Below are 14,884 nucleotides of genomic sequence, written 5' to 3'. Positions count from 1 at the left end.
AAAGTCAGCCTCTTCTCTGATCTGTATGGCTGTTAAAAAAGGTCTTTGTATGTTACTGTTCTTATCACTGAAGAGTCACTTGAAAATCACTGATCTGCTTAAATATGCAATGATACTGGTGGGGAGGAAACTAATTCCTAGGGTAAGCATCCTGAAATTGCATTGCCTGTGTGCTTTTGTGTAACTACCGATGTTGGAAGCAGTAGGATGGCTGACAGTTTTTTAAAGTCAAGATAGACTGGCATGAGAGGAGATGCTGTTTGAGAGTGGCTTCTCACATGTCCACAGATATGTGGAAGAACTGTTAAGTGCTGTATATATCAAAAGTGTTAGAGACCAAATACCTTTCAAAGTCAAAAGAAAAGTTTTTGAACAGGTGGTTAATTTTTATTCATGCACTGTAAACAATGACCTTGATTCATTGTTGCTATATTGGCTTAGAGTTAAGAAATCCCACATGACAAACTGGATAATAAATTTGATGTATGGGCTGCTTTGAGAAGCTGCTGTCATCGTGAAGTTGTAAGCCCAAAATAATGTGGGAGCCATTAAAAAGGCCTTTTTACTTTGGTATATCGAGGTCTGAGGCCAGCTATTACACAAGATGTAAAGATATTTGCAGATGTTGGTGACTCAGATCACACAATCTCAGAAATTGAATTTAATTGCCAGCCTAATGACAGTGTACTGCATTAATCCAAGTAGATTGTAATTCTTTTGGCTGTTAAAGTGTGAGAGTATCAACATGATTTAAAGTCATGGTAGACTACACCAATGCAATCTGCTTAAGTTGGATTTGACTTCTATACGGCAAGTGACAGACTACCTTTCGAGTTAGTCATGGCGTTATTTTCTTCCAGTTCATAAGGCTTAAGATTTTCTTTCACAGAAAATAAATATAACTTAATACCAGTAATATAACTGGTATTGTCAATGACTTCTTTATCACAGACTCCTGTATGACATAGTGAAGGAGAAATGGGCGACTCTAACTCAGGCAACTCACAAGTCAGGTTGTGTCAGTTTTTTTTTTTGCTGTTGTTTGTGTGTGTGTGTGTGTGTGTGTCACAACACTTAAGTAACTTCAGATGCTTTGAATCCCTCTGCCAGATTTGGTGGGTCTTTACTGTTCATTTTCCTAATCATTTTAAAATGTTTTTCTTGTATTGGCTGTTCTGCATATGTGTTCTGGAGGAGCCGGGTGGGACCCACTCAGTTTAAATCATTCTTTCCAAATTGTTTGGGCTCTCTTTAGTGCACTAAATTGAACTGCTGTTGACAGTTGATGACAACAAAGGGTGCAGCTGAGCTAGAGCAGGGTATGTCTCTTGTTACAAGTGTAGACAAAGGAAATCATATTTGGCTGCACCCATTTGTCAGCAATGATTTAGTTTTGCAATGTAGATGAAGCTTTGACCATTGGTAAGGAGTAAAAATGAAAGAGAATATGAAGTGTATTGTGGAAAGCAGAACGTGTGTATGAGCTATACAGTAAATTCTTTTATTCTCACTTCAGTAGTCAATATTTCCCTTTTTTCTTTATCATATGGAAAGTATCAGTGGTTTTCTTTGTTCTGATAACAGGCATCTAGTGAACAGTGCTTTTAACTTTCCTACAAAATGTTGGTATGCTTCAGTCCCTGATTCCTACCATTTGTCTGAGGTCTGTTCAGTTTTCAAACTTTGACTATATTCAGTGTAGTAATAGCCCTACTGTATAGTATGCCACAGTCATACTAGTTACAACCAGGACCTATTTAGTTTTTCATTGATAATATGTTCCAGTGCAAGTACCTTTTGCTCTTTGTGTGTCCGGAAAAAAGTTTCCTGGTTTCTGGAAAAACTCAGAAGTATTGTTGCAAATTTATTGGCCCTCGATAACTCATAATTCACTGCAGTGGTTTGTAAATTCAGCACACAATTTAACTTAAAATGGTGCTTAATTGAAACTAATCTAAGGAAAAAAAAAAAAACCTGGCATGCCAGTAGTTATTGCAGATCTAAGTAGGCCCATCTGTGTGTTTCCTTCCTTTGGGAACCAGAACAGCCTAACTTTGCTCTCCATCCCATTTCCCAGTTTAGTCAGTTAGCAGTATGTTGGCTGGAGCCTTACTTGCTCCTAAACATGGAACCTGTATGCTTTCCAGGCTGCTTTGAATATTCATTCTCAGGAAGAATTGTATTTACCCAAATACTTCCTTGGGGAAAGAATTGCAAAGACATGGCTGAAGGTAGTTGACTCAACTGCCCGTATTCAGCAGTTGCACTTACTTGTACCTGAGCTGTCTGGTTTCAGAAGGGTTTGTTTTTATCACAATAGGCTTTGTCTTTGTTGCCAAAAAATAAAAAATAAATAAAAAAAGAACGCTTGCATTTTAGGGAAAAATAACTAATATGCATTAAATATTATGCTTCATATTAATTTTTGGCAGCTGACTCACCATCTGTTGCAATACTGCCTTAATTCCAGTACCACTGAGGGATTCCTTCTATTTTTTTCCCCTTATCAGTTTGAAAAACAACACAAAAATGATTTGGGATTTATGTATGTGTCAATCCAGGGTAATGGCACCTGACAAAATTCAATAATTTTAAAGAAAAAAAAAAGCTTGTGTGTAGCATTTTCTGGGTAGTGTATCTACTCTTTGATATTATGTAGGATGCCCATTCCTAGCTTGTTGGATTAATCACCACATTATTGACTTCTGGGGACATAGTGTTCAGATGGGTCTGGAAACAGGATCTGGTTTGTCTACTGGTGGAATATATTGCACCCACGTGAGTTTGTTATGCATACACTAAGAAAAACGTGTTTTCAGAAGATGATAGGTTTATAAAACACTAAGTTAGAAAAGGCAGTTATAGCTAGTTAACAGGTAAAACTGATCTTTTCCTCACCTTGGGTGGGGGTTTTACCATAGTGTGCTGCATGATGGGGACGAGCTGATTCACCTTACGTAGGATGTGATACTTCAGGCTAAAAATTACAGGGGTGAACCATGCCTTGTTTTGAAATAAAATACCTTTGTCATTTCTTACTAGACTTCCAGTACTGACAAAGGGGAAACGCTGCTCAGAGTATCCTGTATACCCGTAAAGGCAAATATAGTTCCTAGATAAATTATGCATAAAATGTATTTGAAAGTGGATTGCTAGGAGAGTTGTTTTGCTTTGCCTGAAGACCAAATATTGATGCAGTGTATCTGTAGCTTTTATTGCCATAGGAATGTCAGACTGATAATAATTCTGAAAACAAAACTTGTTACAATACAAAATGAAATTTAAGATATTTCATTCTAAGCTGACAGACACCCTCTGAAAAATTAACACATTTTCCAATAATAAACATTCCTTTTACATTTTTAACATATGTGATGGTGAAGTAGTTAAACAACTTGTGTTAGAGCCTAGGTATTAATAACAGTAAGTGGTTTGCCATGGAACAAATTACAGTGTATAACTTGTTTTATATGCGTAAATTCCTGTATGGTGATGGCTCTGTATTTTGAACAAATATTCCAGAATGTGCATCAATTAATTTTTTTTTTCTTTACCAGCTTACTGCAAAAATAATTCTAATGGGCTTCTGTGGGTATGTAGTCATGATGTCCAAAAATCCATCCATTAAAATTTGGTAAGAAAATAACTTTTGAAGCCACACATACACCACATCATGTCTCCCAATACATTTCAGCTGTTGAAAGTATGGGATAGGCATTAAATAGTTATTTTTTATAAGCAACAAATCTAGTGCCTTTGTAAGACCAAGAAGAAGATAAAGACTTTTAAACACAAGCATTACATACAAGCACATTTTAGCTTATCCCATATATTTAAGACTCATACATTGTGCTTCAGCCATCCATGTCACCATCTGTGTGAAGTAAAACATACCCGGCAATTTGGGGATTCAGGAATTTCGGTTTATTTTTCGTGAGTGCCTTGTGGCTTTTTGACCTTTATGGCAAGTACATTGTTTCTGTGGCACTGAGCGTTTCTCTTATCAAAGCGACCTTTCATCTCCTGCAAAAACTGTGCTGGGGAACGTGGCCTGCAGAGGTCATTGGCATTGTTTTGTTCCACCCCGAGGGAAGCATGGATCTACCATGGGCAGGGCCCTTGGCTTTGAACTCTCCTCATTACAGAGGTGAGAGGGATGGCAGGGTTAGGGGGAGCTTGTCAAGGTTTCACATTCCCTAACGGGAACTAGAGGACGAGCTATGCTGAAGGTGGTGATAAAGGGAAAAGCTCTCTAAGCGCAGGGAGTAGTCCCACCACCAGGACCAAAGGAGTGCTGGGCCAGTCGCCTTGGCAGGACACTGCGTGGCAGGTGATAAGGTCGCTGCAGCACAGGATCCCGTTAACTGCAGCAGCAACCAGACGGGGACGTGTGATGCACCTTGCGCTTCTTAGCAGAGGTGCCCTCTCTGAGCAGGAAGATGCAGACTGTGCAGGATTCCTTCAGTGTTCCATTCCAACGGACTAGTGTTCCTTGAGAGAATGGACCCCAATATAGGGTCAGTTTTGTGGAGGTAGTGTTTGTTTGTAAAACCTGTTTGCAGTAGGCATGCCTCGAGAATGACACACCTTCTCACTAAACTGAATTGCTCCAACAAAATATGAATGATCTCAGCAAGTCCAAAGCCTTTTTTCAGCTTGAGGTCTTTGCCTCAAGGTCGGTGTGCTCATGTGGATCAGACCACTATTTACCTTTCATCCCATTAAAGGGAAGGGCTCAGAGGACTGAAAGCAAGCCAGTTAAATGAAGCCCGGCAAAAGTGAAAATGGAGATGTGTTTACTCTCGATGCAACATATAAAGACTTTCTAGATGAGGCAGTTTTGACTTTCAAGCAAAATTGAGCCTTTTGGTTCACAGATTTAAATTAGCAGTGGCCAAAATCCAGGGAAAAAGCTTGAGAAGTCCTTGGGATATAATGTTCCTGAAGTTTCCTGGTTGAAATGCCACTCGTATTTTCAGGGGATTTAATGCCATACTGCCATGCTTTTTATAAGAGCTGTGCTAGGGAACACAGTGTTCTGTGAAGAAACCAGTACATTAAATATATTCTTTGGCATCTAGGAATTTTGAGATTGAAGACTGTGGCCATCTATTAGGCTCTTTATTTCTTCCTTCAGCTGTGATGAAGTGTTATTTATAAAGACTGGAATTTTAACTGAACACGCACCATCATGCAGAAATAAATGTGCAGTGTTATGCTAGAAACTATCTTCGTGTCCTTTAGCTGATCTTGCTTTTCTTTCTTCAGCCTAATGTGCTAGTAGCTAGAATTCTCACGTGGTGGGGTGATGTCTTAACCAGCAAGCGTCAAAATGGGAAGCTGCTTTTGAAAAATCTTCACAATTATTATTTTAATAAATTGGAATTAATATTTTTCTGCATATGCTCTAGGCAGATGGCCAGTGCTGCGTTACACATGAACTCTATGAAGCGATCCAGCAGTTAATAAAGAAGAAGAAAGATTGTTTGCACTTGTGATGTTGAAATCTGTTGCATTAACATACATGGCTTCATTTGCTTCATATAAAAGACCAGTCCCTCGTTCCCAGAATGTGCGTGTGAAATCAGTTCTGTCATTTTCCTTTCTCCTGTGCTTTGCTTTCTTATGGCTGTTTGGGAAAAGTTCTGAGTAGGAATCCTTTCCACCACCTCATTTCCAAGAAAGAGTAGAAAATTCAACTTAAGCATCTTGCAGTCAGAAAGGTTTGCATTACTATAGAACTTCAGTGCTTAAGAGACTGGCACTGAAGATCAGAAGTCTAGCATGCTAAGCCTCATATTAACACTTCCATATTATTAGTGCATGGAGTTTAGGATTATCAGGTACCTCAAGGAATATAATTCAGATTCTTCTCACAGCTTGTTTAAACTAGGAAATTGCGTTTCTTATACTAGCCTTGTTTCCCCAGATAGAAAAACAAAATAAAACATCGCAGAGCTTCAAAGAGGAATAAGAAGTATTAAAGTCCATTCCAGAGTTAGCAGACTTGATACTGAACTTGTGCATGGAACACATTTAAGACAGGAGGAATGCAAATCTCTGCCTGGGGTGTATCACACAAGGTATTGCCATGAGAAAAGGGAGTGTATGGACGGGATTGCACAAGGCCATGAGACAATCTCATCTGACAGTGTGAGGCAGTCATTGTGTTCAAGGAAGGAGAGTTCATAAATACAACATAAGGGCTATAAGGATGCCTGGGGAGTGGAGAAGCCCTGGGAAGAAACTGGAGAAGCTTTGCTCAGTTGGCCTAGTGAAGGCCAAAAATAGTATGATTTCTCTTTCTAATTAAGTCTGGAGTTACCACAGGTTGAAGATGCTCTTCTCCCTCCCTACTGGATACAGGAAGAGTCCCTTTACAGGCTTTCATTTTTAATGATTACCTCTTGTTTGAATGTTGAATTGAAATTTTCAGGGTGTCAACTCTACCCTTAGGTGAGAATTGGTTTTTTTGTTTGTTTGTTTGTTTGTTTCTGGAATGTTAGCTGAACAGCTGTTCAGCAGTTTGATATTCATTTTAGATGTGTTAGCCAGTATTATTTGCAAATATTTGGAGTTGTACTGATGACTTAAAGATGCTATGTGGTAGGTTAGGGGAGCGGGGTTGACCTTGTGTGGGCAGCTCTATAATTAGCATTCTGATAACAATCAGATGTGATCTGCAGAGATGACTTCATGTTGAAAATATTACACAGCTTTAGTGCAAGTAATCTGTCCATCTTGCTTTATATGAAGGGTGGGATTTCCTTAGTGCTTGTTTGCTATTGGGGCATGAATGTTTCTGTATGAGAACACTAGTAACTATTATTTCAACACTACTCTAGAGATAAGAAACAGCATTTATTAGTAATTAATTCTCATGGGTGTTGTTCTTGACTGGATGTGTCATCTACTTTGGAAGCCTGTGTGAAATGCTGAATTATAGTATAGTAGAATACCCTGTAATCAAGTGTATTGAACTGTTCCAAACTGTGGCATAGTGGACAAGAAATGAGGTTTGTACACCAAAGAAAAAGTGATCTATCTGAGGAACAATTGCCATGACTAGCAAATTATCTAAAAAAATGAAATTCCAAATCAGATGAATTTCAGTTGAATTTCAGGTCAGGTATATGTACAACAAATCAGCATAGCAGCAGTACCTGACAAGGAATTCTAGAGCTTTTAAGGTCAGGATGGATTCTTGGGTCGTAACCTTTTCTTTTGTTTAATCCAATCCATAGAATTTAATTTTTGATTATGCCTCAGGCAAGCAACATGTGAACTGGAGATGAACCTTTTCAACTAAAAGTTCTCCCATCCTGTAAATTTTCAAATGCCTTCTCGCTTTTGATTGATTTGTTCTAGAGATTATCTGTAGACATGAACAAGGAGAAATACTCAGCCTTTCCTGAAACTTGAGGCCTAATATAATAAAAATGGATACTCAGAATGGATTCCAGTTACCAGTGAACAGTTGTTGAACTTTTGTTTGAACCATTGATCCTTTGAGATGGTATACAGTCGTTATCAGGTTTTGAACACTAGTTTATAGCCTCAGAAGAGCTGGCTGTGGACATAACTCACAGTGCTCAAGAGTTGCTTGAGGTTTTTCTGAAGCCAAGGACTTACTGCCAGATGCTGTGACCTCCAGAAAAGTACTGCAACACCTGAGCTTTAGCTCAGCTGGGGAAATATGATGGTCAGTCTTAAAAGTAACTCTTCTGGGAATGAATGAGTAGATATTCCCCTTCTCAGCATCATTGGGGTGTTGCTTGCTCATTTTATGTTCAGTTTGAACATGAAAGAGCTGATTTAGAGCTTCAAAAACATCTTTCAAAAATCTTTCAGATTCTCAATGCCTAACACTGTTAAAGCTGACAGACGTTTGAGTTTTCCCAATGAGAAGGAGTTGATCTGGACATTTCATGTGAGAGCTGTGGCTGTCAGGAGAAGAGCAAAAGCTTCATCTGGACTGTCAGATGTCCAGAAATCCCTGATTCCTGACTGCTGGGCTTGTGCCCCTGTATATCTCACGCTTCACCCTTCTTGCATGTATAGAGGCCATCTGCACAGCACATGGGAGGTAGGTCTGACGCTACTAGATGCATTGCCTTTCTGTGCAAGTGCAGCACGTGCTGGTGCTTGAACCCGTCTTTGTCTTCAAGAGAGAGGCCTAGATAATCTCTTTACTACTTCACAAGCTGCAGAAAATGGTTAAAATTCAGCTCCACTGCATTCTCTGAGAACAGAACTGAGAGCTTTTTCTTAGTGTTTTCTAGAGGAGGACACTACTTGTCTGCTAGTGTAGTATTTAATGCTGACTAAAGCAAAGTGAGGTGCTAGCAAAGGCTAGTATCCCCTTTTGGAAAATTTGTAAAGACCTTCTAAGTATATATAGAAAAAGAAGAGCTACAGCTGTGGGGTCCCAAGTGTGAAGCTGTGAATAATACCATTAGGTCAGATAGCTTGCAAATTTAATGATGTCAACGGTACTTCAGATGGCACTTTTTTACTCTACAATGACAACAGTTGTGTTTTTGGAGAAACATCTAATTAATGATACTGGTATTCTTTAATATCAAAGCTTATTCTTGGTAGGAAAAACAACTTGCTTAAAACTAATCATTCTGACATGTTGAAAATACAGAACTGAGATTTATAATAAAATAAAACCCTAAGGGTAAAAAACATTTGCAAGTACTATTGTTCTTATAATATTCAAGCTCTGGCAATCTCTTGGGTGAGTAATATGGCAGCAGTATAAAATGAGTAAATGAGGGAACTGAAGGCCATGTTTTGTAGCAGAATTATTAAGCTGCCTGAAATAAGAGTTATGCAAATTATCATTTAAGCAACAAATCAGTCTGTAACATACATTTTTCTTCCTGCAGGAACAACTAATTAAAGACAGGCATAGGATGTTCCAATTCCTTTCTGTGGAGTTGTGCTCCACAAAAGAGGAGTTTTGTGAGGACATTGAACACAGAAGTTCATTTATCTTATATATTGTCTGGGCGGGTTTTTTGTTTGTTTCTTTGTTTCTTTGTCATTTAGGAGAGGTATGGGAGCATTTCTAACATTTTCGAACATAACATTTTGGTCTTGATAAAATTCTCCTAGCTTAGGGAGTTCCAATTTCATCAAAACTTTTTTTCTGTTTGAGATCAGAACCACTCCCCTTTAATTTCCACGTAGGAATAAATGAGCAGCAGTGCAGATCGTGAATGCCTCAGAACTGTATTTTTGAGTGTCCTTTTAATGAACAATCTTATGTAGGTTTAAGGTAGCACTGCTAGGTTGTGCATACTGACACATCTTTGTGTATGACTTATTTTTCAGAGATGACTTTTTAGGTGAATGTAGATTATTCACCAATTATGCAGCAACTGAAAGCATTTATTTTTTTTTTAAAAAAAAAAGTGTTCTTACTCATTAAAGTCAACAAGTTAAAAATTACCATAACCTTTCAGGGTGACATTTCAGAAAACATACTGATAAAATCAACATGTTTTTTTTCCCCACAAGAATTATGTATTTAAAAGCATCAGTCACTCTGGAATCCCTGCTGGGGACTCTCTGCTAGGTCTTCCCACCACCATGAAGAGAAGACTGCAAAAGGGCTGTAAATGTCATGAGGTTCTGGTGTATTGTGTATTGTACTACTAGCAGCCTACTCTTCTTGCGTCTCCAGTCATATCTGAATTTAGAGGACTATCACTGAAATATATTTCTTTCATTTTTATGAACTGTTTTGTCTTCATGAGTCTGTTTCTTCCATTAGGTTAGAATTTCCCTCATCACAGACCGAGCTGTTACTCAAGAACAGTAAATAAAAGGGTATTGAGTTGATACTTGGCATCTGCATTGTTTTCATCCGGCAGTGACGTGCTTAGCCACCAGTGTGAGAAGGAAGAATAGCATGGGCATATAGCAGTGGGAGAGAATAGCCACAGAGAGAGATAAGTAAGTAAAACCCCCTCCTCTCCTCCAGCTCTACTGGAAGGGTGCCTGTCTGAAGACATAGAAGAGCTGATGATTCTGTGCTCGTGAGACTGAAGAGTCGGTTTAGCAAGTTGATCTGACACAAAACCAAACTGCTGGAGAAAAGAGAGCCTGAGGTGATCAAACTTCTCCTGTTTTCCCCCTTCTCCCTTCAGGCTTACTTGCAGAACTGGGCCTCATTAGTGATGATACAACTCCTGTGAAGGAGGGGGTGGGACTGGTGCTTTGCAGCCTGAGGCTGCACTGGATTTTGTTTAATGAGAAATTGTGCCCTGAGTTTAACTTGCTTGTGTTTTTGTTTAGCTCTTTTGAGAGAGAAGGATCATAAGTTAGACGGTGTTGAGGGTTTTTTTTGTAAAGAGAGTCCAGCAGAAGGGGACTGTGATATGAGATGTATCCAAGCTGGGGAGCTGGATATAGCATCTGCAGCACCCAGATGGCTGACGGTTGTCAGCTTTGCTGTCCGCCTGCTCCCTCTGTGAATGGGCTTTGCTTTTTTAACGTGCTTGGAAGTCTCCTTGCTCATTACTGCTGGGCGCGAGGTAGGTATTGTTTTGGTTGTAGCTTTAGGACTTTTTTTAGCAACAGTTAGTGATAGCAGTCATAACTTCAGTTTGGGGGCCTGCCAGTTGGCAGGGGGATGCTGGTCGCTCTAAGGCAGAGGCAGCTTGAGTCGGAGCTGCCAGGGAGCTGTGGGCTGCGGAGGTCAGCACGCCGGGTAGTGACAAACGTATCCTGTCCAATAACGCAATATGCAGGAAAAGGCGTACATAAAGGTGGAAAAGCTAATTTCCAGAATGAACCTTCTGATTCTTTTGAATTCTGAATTCTTTTCAATTCTTGGAGGCAACCCAAGGCCTCCCAGAATAGTTAGATCTTGATGTCAGAGGTGCAGCTGTATGCTAACGTGTAGCTACAGTAGCTCTAAGGGACCACGTATGGATTTAGTTGTAGAAGATCTTTTGAAGTAAGTGGATTTCTGTGGCTGTGCTGGCTGGGTCCTGGTGTATTTGTCAACGTTTCCAAAACTTAGTGTTAGAACCAATTAAAATGGTTGCTCTTCATTCTCTAACTTGACTGCGATCCGTGCAGTGTTCCCACTGAGTAACTCCTTAGCAGTTGTTTACAGCAGTGACAAATTACAAAGGAAACAAAAGGAACATTTTGGTATGAGATTAGGTAATCCTAGCATGTGGCAAGTAAAAGTTAAACACAAATTATAGTTGTTTACCTGGCTGTGAAGCAGAGGAATGGCACTCATGAGAACTACTTGTGACTGATGCTGAAGGGAAGGTTGTGGGATCCTTGGCTGGGAGTGTCTATTTTCTACCCTGGCAAAGATGCTGCCCACTAAGTTTATTGCTTACCAGTGTGTGGGATAAGTGGGAGAAACGGAGGATGTTCCTGTCATCAGGAAGTCATCATGATCTATTGTGCTAACTTTGCATGACATTATCAAAGAGAAAGGTGGGGTGGGGGGGAGCCATTCATTGAGCCCATTTGTTTTCAGCCAGTACAGAAAGAGGAGCTGTCTTCAGTTTTAAGTGCACAGACTGAGAAGTATTTTCACACCAGCGCATCATAACTAATACTCCATGCAGTCATGTTCCTGCCTGTCACTTTCAGATGTGGTTGTTGTGCGGCTGCAGGAAGGAGTTCGTTTAAACCCAGCCAGGCACCTGACAATGTGTGAGGGGAAAGGCTACTTGTGTTAGGAGCATTGTTCTAGCAAATGAACTTTCTGGAATAAGGATTGCACCCTAATTGCTGTGTTTTTTTGAGTGGCAGCCATAGGGGATGGGAGCTATCAGCAAATTATTAGGACAGAGGAACACAGTACAAATGAAAGTGTAGGTGAGCTTTTGAAGTCTGTTACTGAGTGGAGATGGAGAGAGCAAAACATCTTTTTGCCTTACAGGCATTTCGAGGAGGGAATGGAGAAGCTGGGAATGACAAGGCATCCTCTTATGATAAGTATTTTTTCTTAGTGATGTCAGCAATGACAGTGCCTCTCTAGAAGCTCAATTCCAAGTTCAAGGAACCTGTGTTTGTGCTTGCAAGTACCACTTACAGTTCTGAACCTGGGAAAAATGTGTCTAGCTGCTACTTTAAATTATTGAAACAAATTATTGAACTAACAAGAGGTGGCCCCTGTTTCCCAAAGCTCAGGATACTTGCACATCCGTGGCAGAGGTAATAAAAACCATGCTAGGTAAGAGGTATACATAGGGCATTGGTTTGTTTTCAGCATGGTCTCTTGAAAAGAGTTGGGCAGTGTCCAGTGCTGACCTCAGTCTTTTATGGGCTAAATTAATGTCTTTATTCTGCTCAGCAGTGTGGGCCAAGAAGAATTCTAAAATAAATGCAAGAATTTGTGGTGTGCAAGTTGTCTGAAAGTACCCTCAATTGTTTTTGTGTTTCATCAGTATGTTACAAACAGGGCTGTGTAATGCGGTCTCCCGAGGCCTCACTGGTTGAGAATGTGAATGGTGTAGTGGGAGAGGCTGCAGTGGAGGCCGCTTAATGGGGTAATATCCATCTTGCAGTGGTGTTGGAAGTAATTATAAATCTGTTTTTGTTTGAAGAAAGAGCCCAGTAGATGTCATTTCAAGTTTAAAATGTGAGGCTTAGGCATAAATTACTGCCTTACTGCTAGTGGTCTGTGGAAGAGTCAAGGGCTTAGAATTTGGGTCTGTTAGCTTCTATTGCAGGGAGTCACTGGCTGTACAAAGAAAGTACATCATGCTAGGTGCTGAGTTTTAACTAGTCCTTTTTGGTGACACTGTACTCCTCACAGAAAAATTGACAAACTTCTATCTTTTTCAGTGTTGGAGGGGGAAAAAAATCTTGTCCTCTGTTCTGGGGTTGACAAGTCCAAGGTTTGCTGCTTTACAGGAGGAATTATTTTTGGAGAGAAGTGGAATGTGCATTGGGAGCTCTCAGCCCTCTCCTGAGAACATGCTTTTTTCCTTGTGGCCAGGCTGGGCAGAGTCTCTCACTTCGAGGATTAGGACTGGGACCTCATCTGCTGGACTCTGCCCTTCTGTGTTTGTTTTCATACACTTCAGGTCCAGCCTTTTTTACAACCGCGTTGCCCTGGTGTGGCAGGAAGCTGAAAGCAAGCAGAGTGGAAGCAGTGGCTCAGGTAAATGCTTGCAGATGGCTCTAGGGCAGTAGAAAAACTGCTGGCTCTGAAGCATCTTGCTGGGCTTCCTGGAGAAGCATCTTGCTGGGCCTGGGATGGGCAAGAAGACTGGGATCTGAGTGTTTATCTGGAGGGACTGCGGCAGGGCCTCATGTGTGGGCAGCAGGAGCTGGTGGGATCTGCTCGGAAAAGGCCACATCGTTTGTCTTGCCCTTGGGGACATCTTAAAAACCTGGACTACCTCAGACAGGACTGCCTCCTGCCTCAGCTCCCTTTCTTCAGATACTCTTTATTGCTACTGTATGGAATTACATAGGTGAGAACCAAGCATATTCTTATGCGCATTCACTGTTCATTGCAGATTCCCAAAGGACAGTTTTTAGTCTCTGTGGTGGGTAAATATGGTTGGCACTCCAAGCCCTGCAGCTCACGGCCCAGGCTGAGCCTCAGAGAAGCAGGACTGCATGCCAGGAGAGGTAAAAGCACAAGGTTTGGCACCAGTGGGAGCTCGCTTCCAGGGGGGAGGAGGCAGGAAGGATGTAAGTGTGTATTTAGGCCTGCCACAAGGAAAGCTGCAAAGAGGCATTGGCATTTATGTGCAGGAGTTAGAACAACTATTTTTTTTTTTCCTATTTAAAAAGACCAAGTTCAGACCAAGTAAAAATTGGCCTTTCCTCACAATTACTCAACTTCAGTCCCTCATGTAGTGTCGCTGGCTGTGCAGTTGCCACGGCCTCCCACAGCAGACAAACTTTAGTGCTAGGTATAGGGAAGCCATAGGAAATGCTCACTTCCACCCTTTCTCTTTTTTGTGAGGCAGCTTTTTTATAGCCATTGTGAACATGTCCAAAAGTAGCAAAGAGCTTGGAAGGCCGCTCCATGTTTCTTCTTCCTTTTGCTGGTCATCTTCCACATTCCCCTCTGTAGCTGGACATCGCTGGCGTTTACACAAGGAGCCTAAAGTCAACAGATGAAAATTGCTGGAGTTGAGAGAAAGGGGGTCTTTGTTGTTCCAGAGCTTGGTAGGTGCAGGCTTTGCCTCTCGCCCAGAGCTGTGAGGCTCTGCGAGGAACCTGCCTGCAGAAGAAAACCTTGAAACCAAAGGAGGTTTCTGCCCCCGTTCTCGTGCTGCTCCGTTTAATGAGGTGTGCTGACTTCTGACAGGGTGCCAGCTGGCTGCCCCTCCGCACCACTGTCTCTCATTAGGTGGGACGTTTTTAGGCGCTGGATTGAATTTACTTCCATCCCATGCAGACCTGGTGGTGGTCTGCTTTTACACACTCCAATTTACAGAGCTAGCACCAAGCTACTAAATTATTAAGCTAGGGTTTTAATTGAAACCCCTATGTAGGCTTAAATTGTTTCCATTCTATTTGGAGTTTCCTTCTCTGCTGGTTTTTATTTTGTCCCATGCATGAAAGTGTGGAGGGAGGAATTCACGAGAAGGCACAGAGGCAGAGGGAGAATTCAGCCTGTGAATGTGAGAAAGTACAGAAGAAATAAAAGGTTAATCAGTACTGTATCCAGCTCTGATGGAGGTGATAGAAAAAAAAGCTTCCTAATCCCCATGACAGTTTAGCGGAAAGCTGCGTGTTTGTTTTTAATGCTGTTTGTAACTTAGGTTTCTCAATGCAGCATTTTCTTGCCTCATTTTGTCTCGACCCCTTCCCCAGGGCTTGACAGGGGTGTTTGTCAGCAAACACAGCTCCCCCGCTTTTCCCCAGGGTCGAGCCT

At 41.0% G+C, this 14,884-nt stretch overlaps 1 protein-coding gene across 2 annotated transcripts in view; it reads left to right on the top strand.

Annotated features, from left to right (window-relative positions):
- Positions 1-14,884, top strand: part of BORCS5 (BLOC-1 related complex subunit 5) — a 104,983-nt gene that overhangs the window by 84,410 nt on the left and 5,689 nt on the right. The gene's annotated exons all lie outside the window — the stretch shown is intronic.

Source organism: Anser anser (assembly GCF_964211835.1).
Source record: "Anser anser genome assembly, chromosome: 1".
Lineage (NCBI taxonomy): Eukaryota > Metazoa > Chordata > Aves > Anseriformes > Anatidae > Anser > Anser anser.
This window is presented reverse-complemented; position numbering and strand designations above follow the sequence as displayed.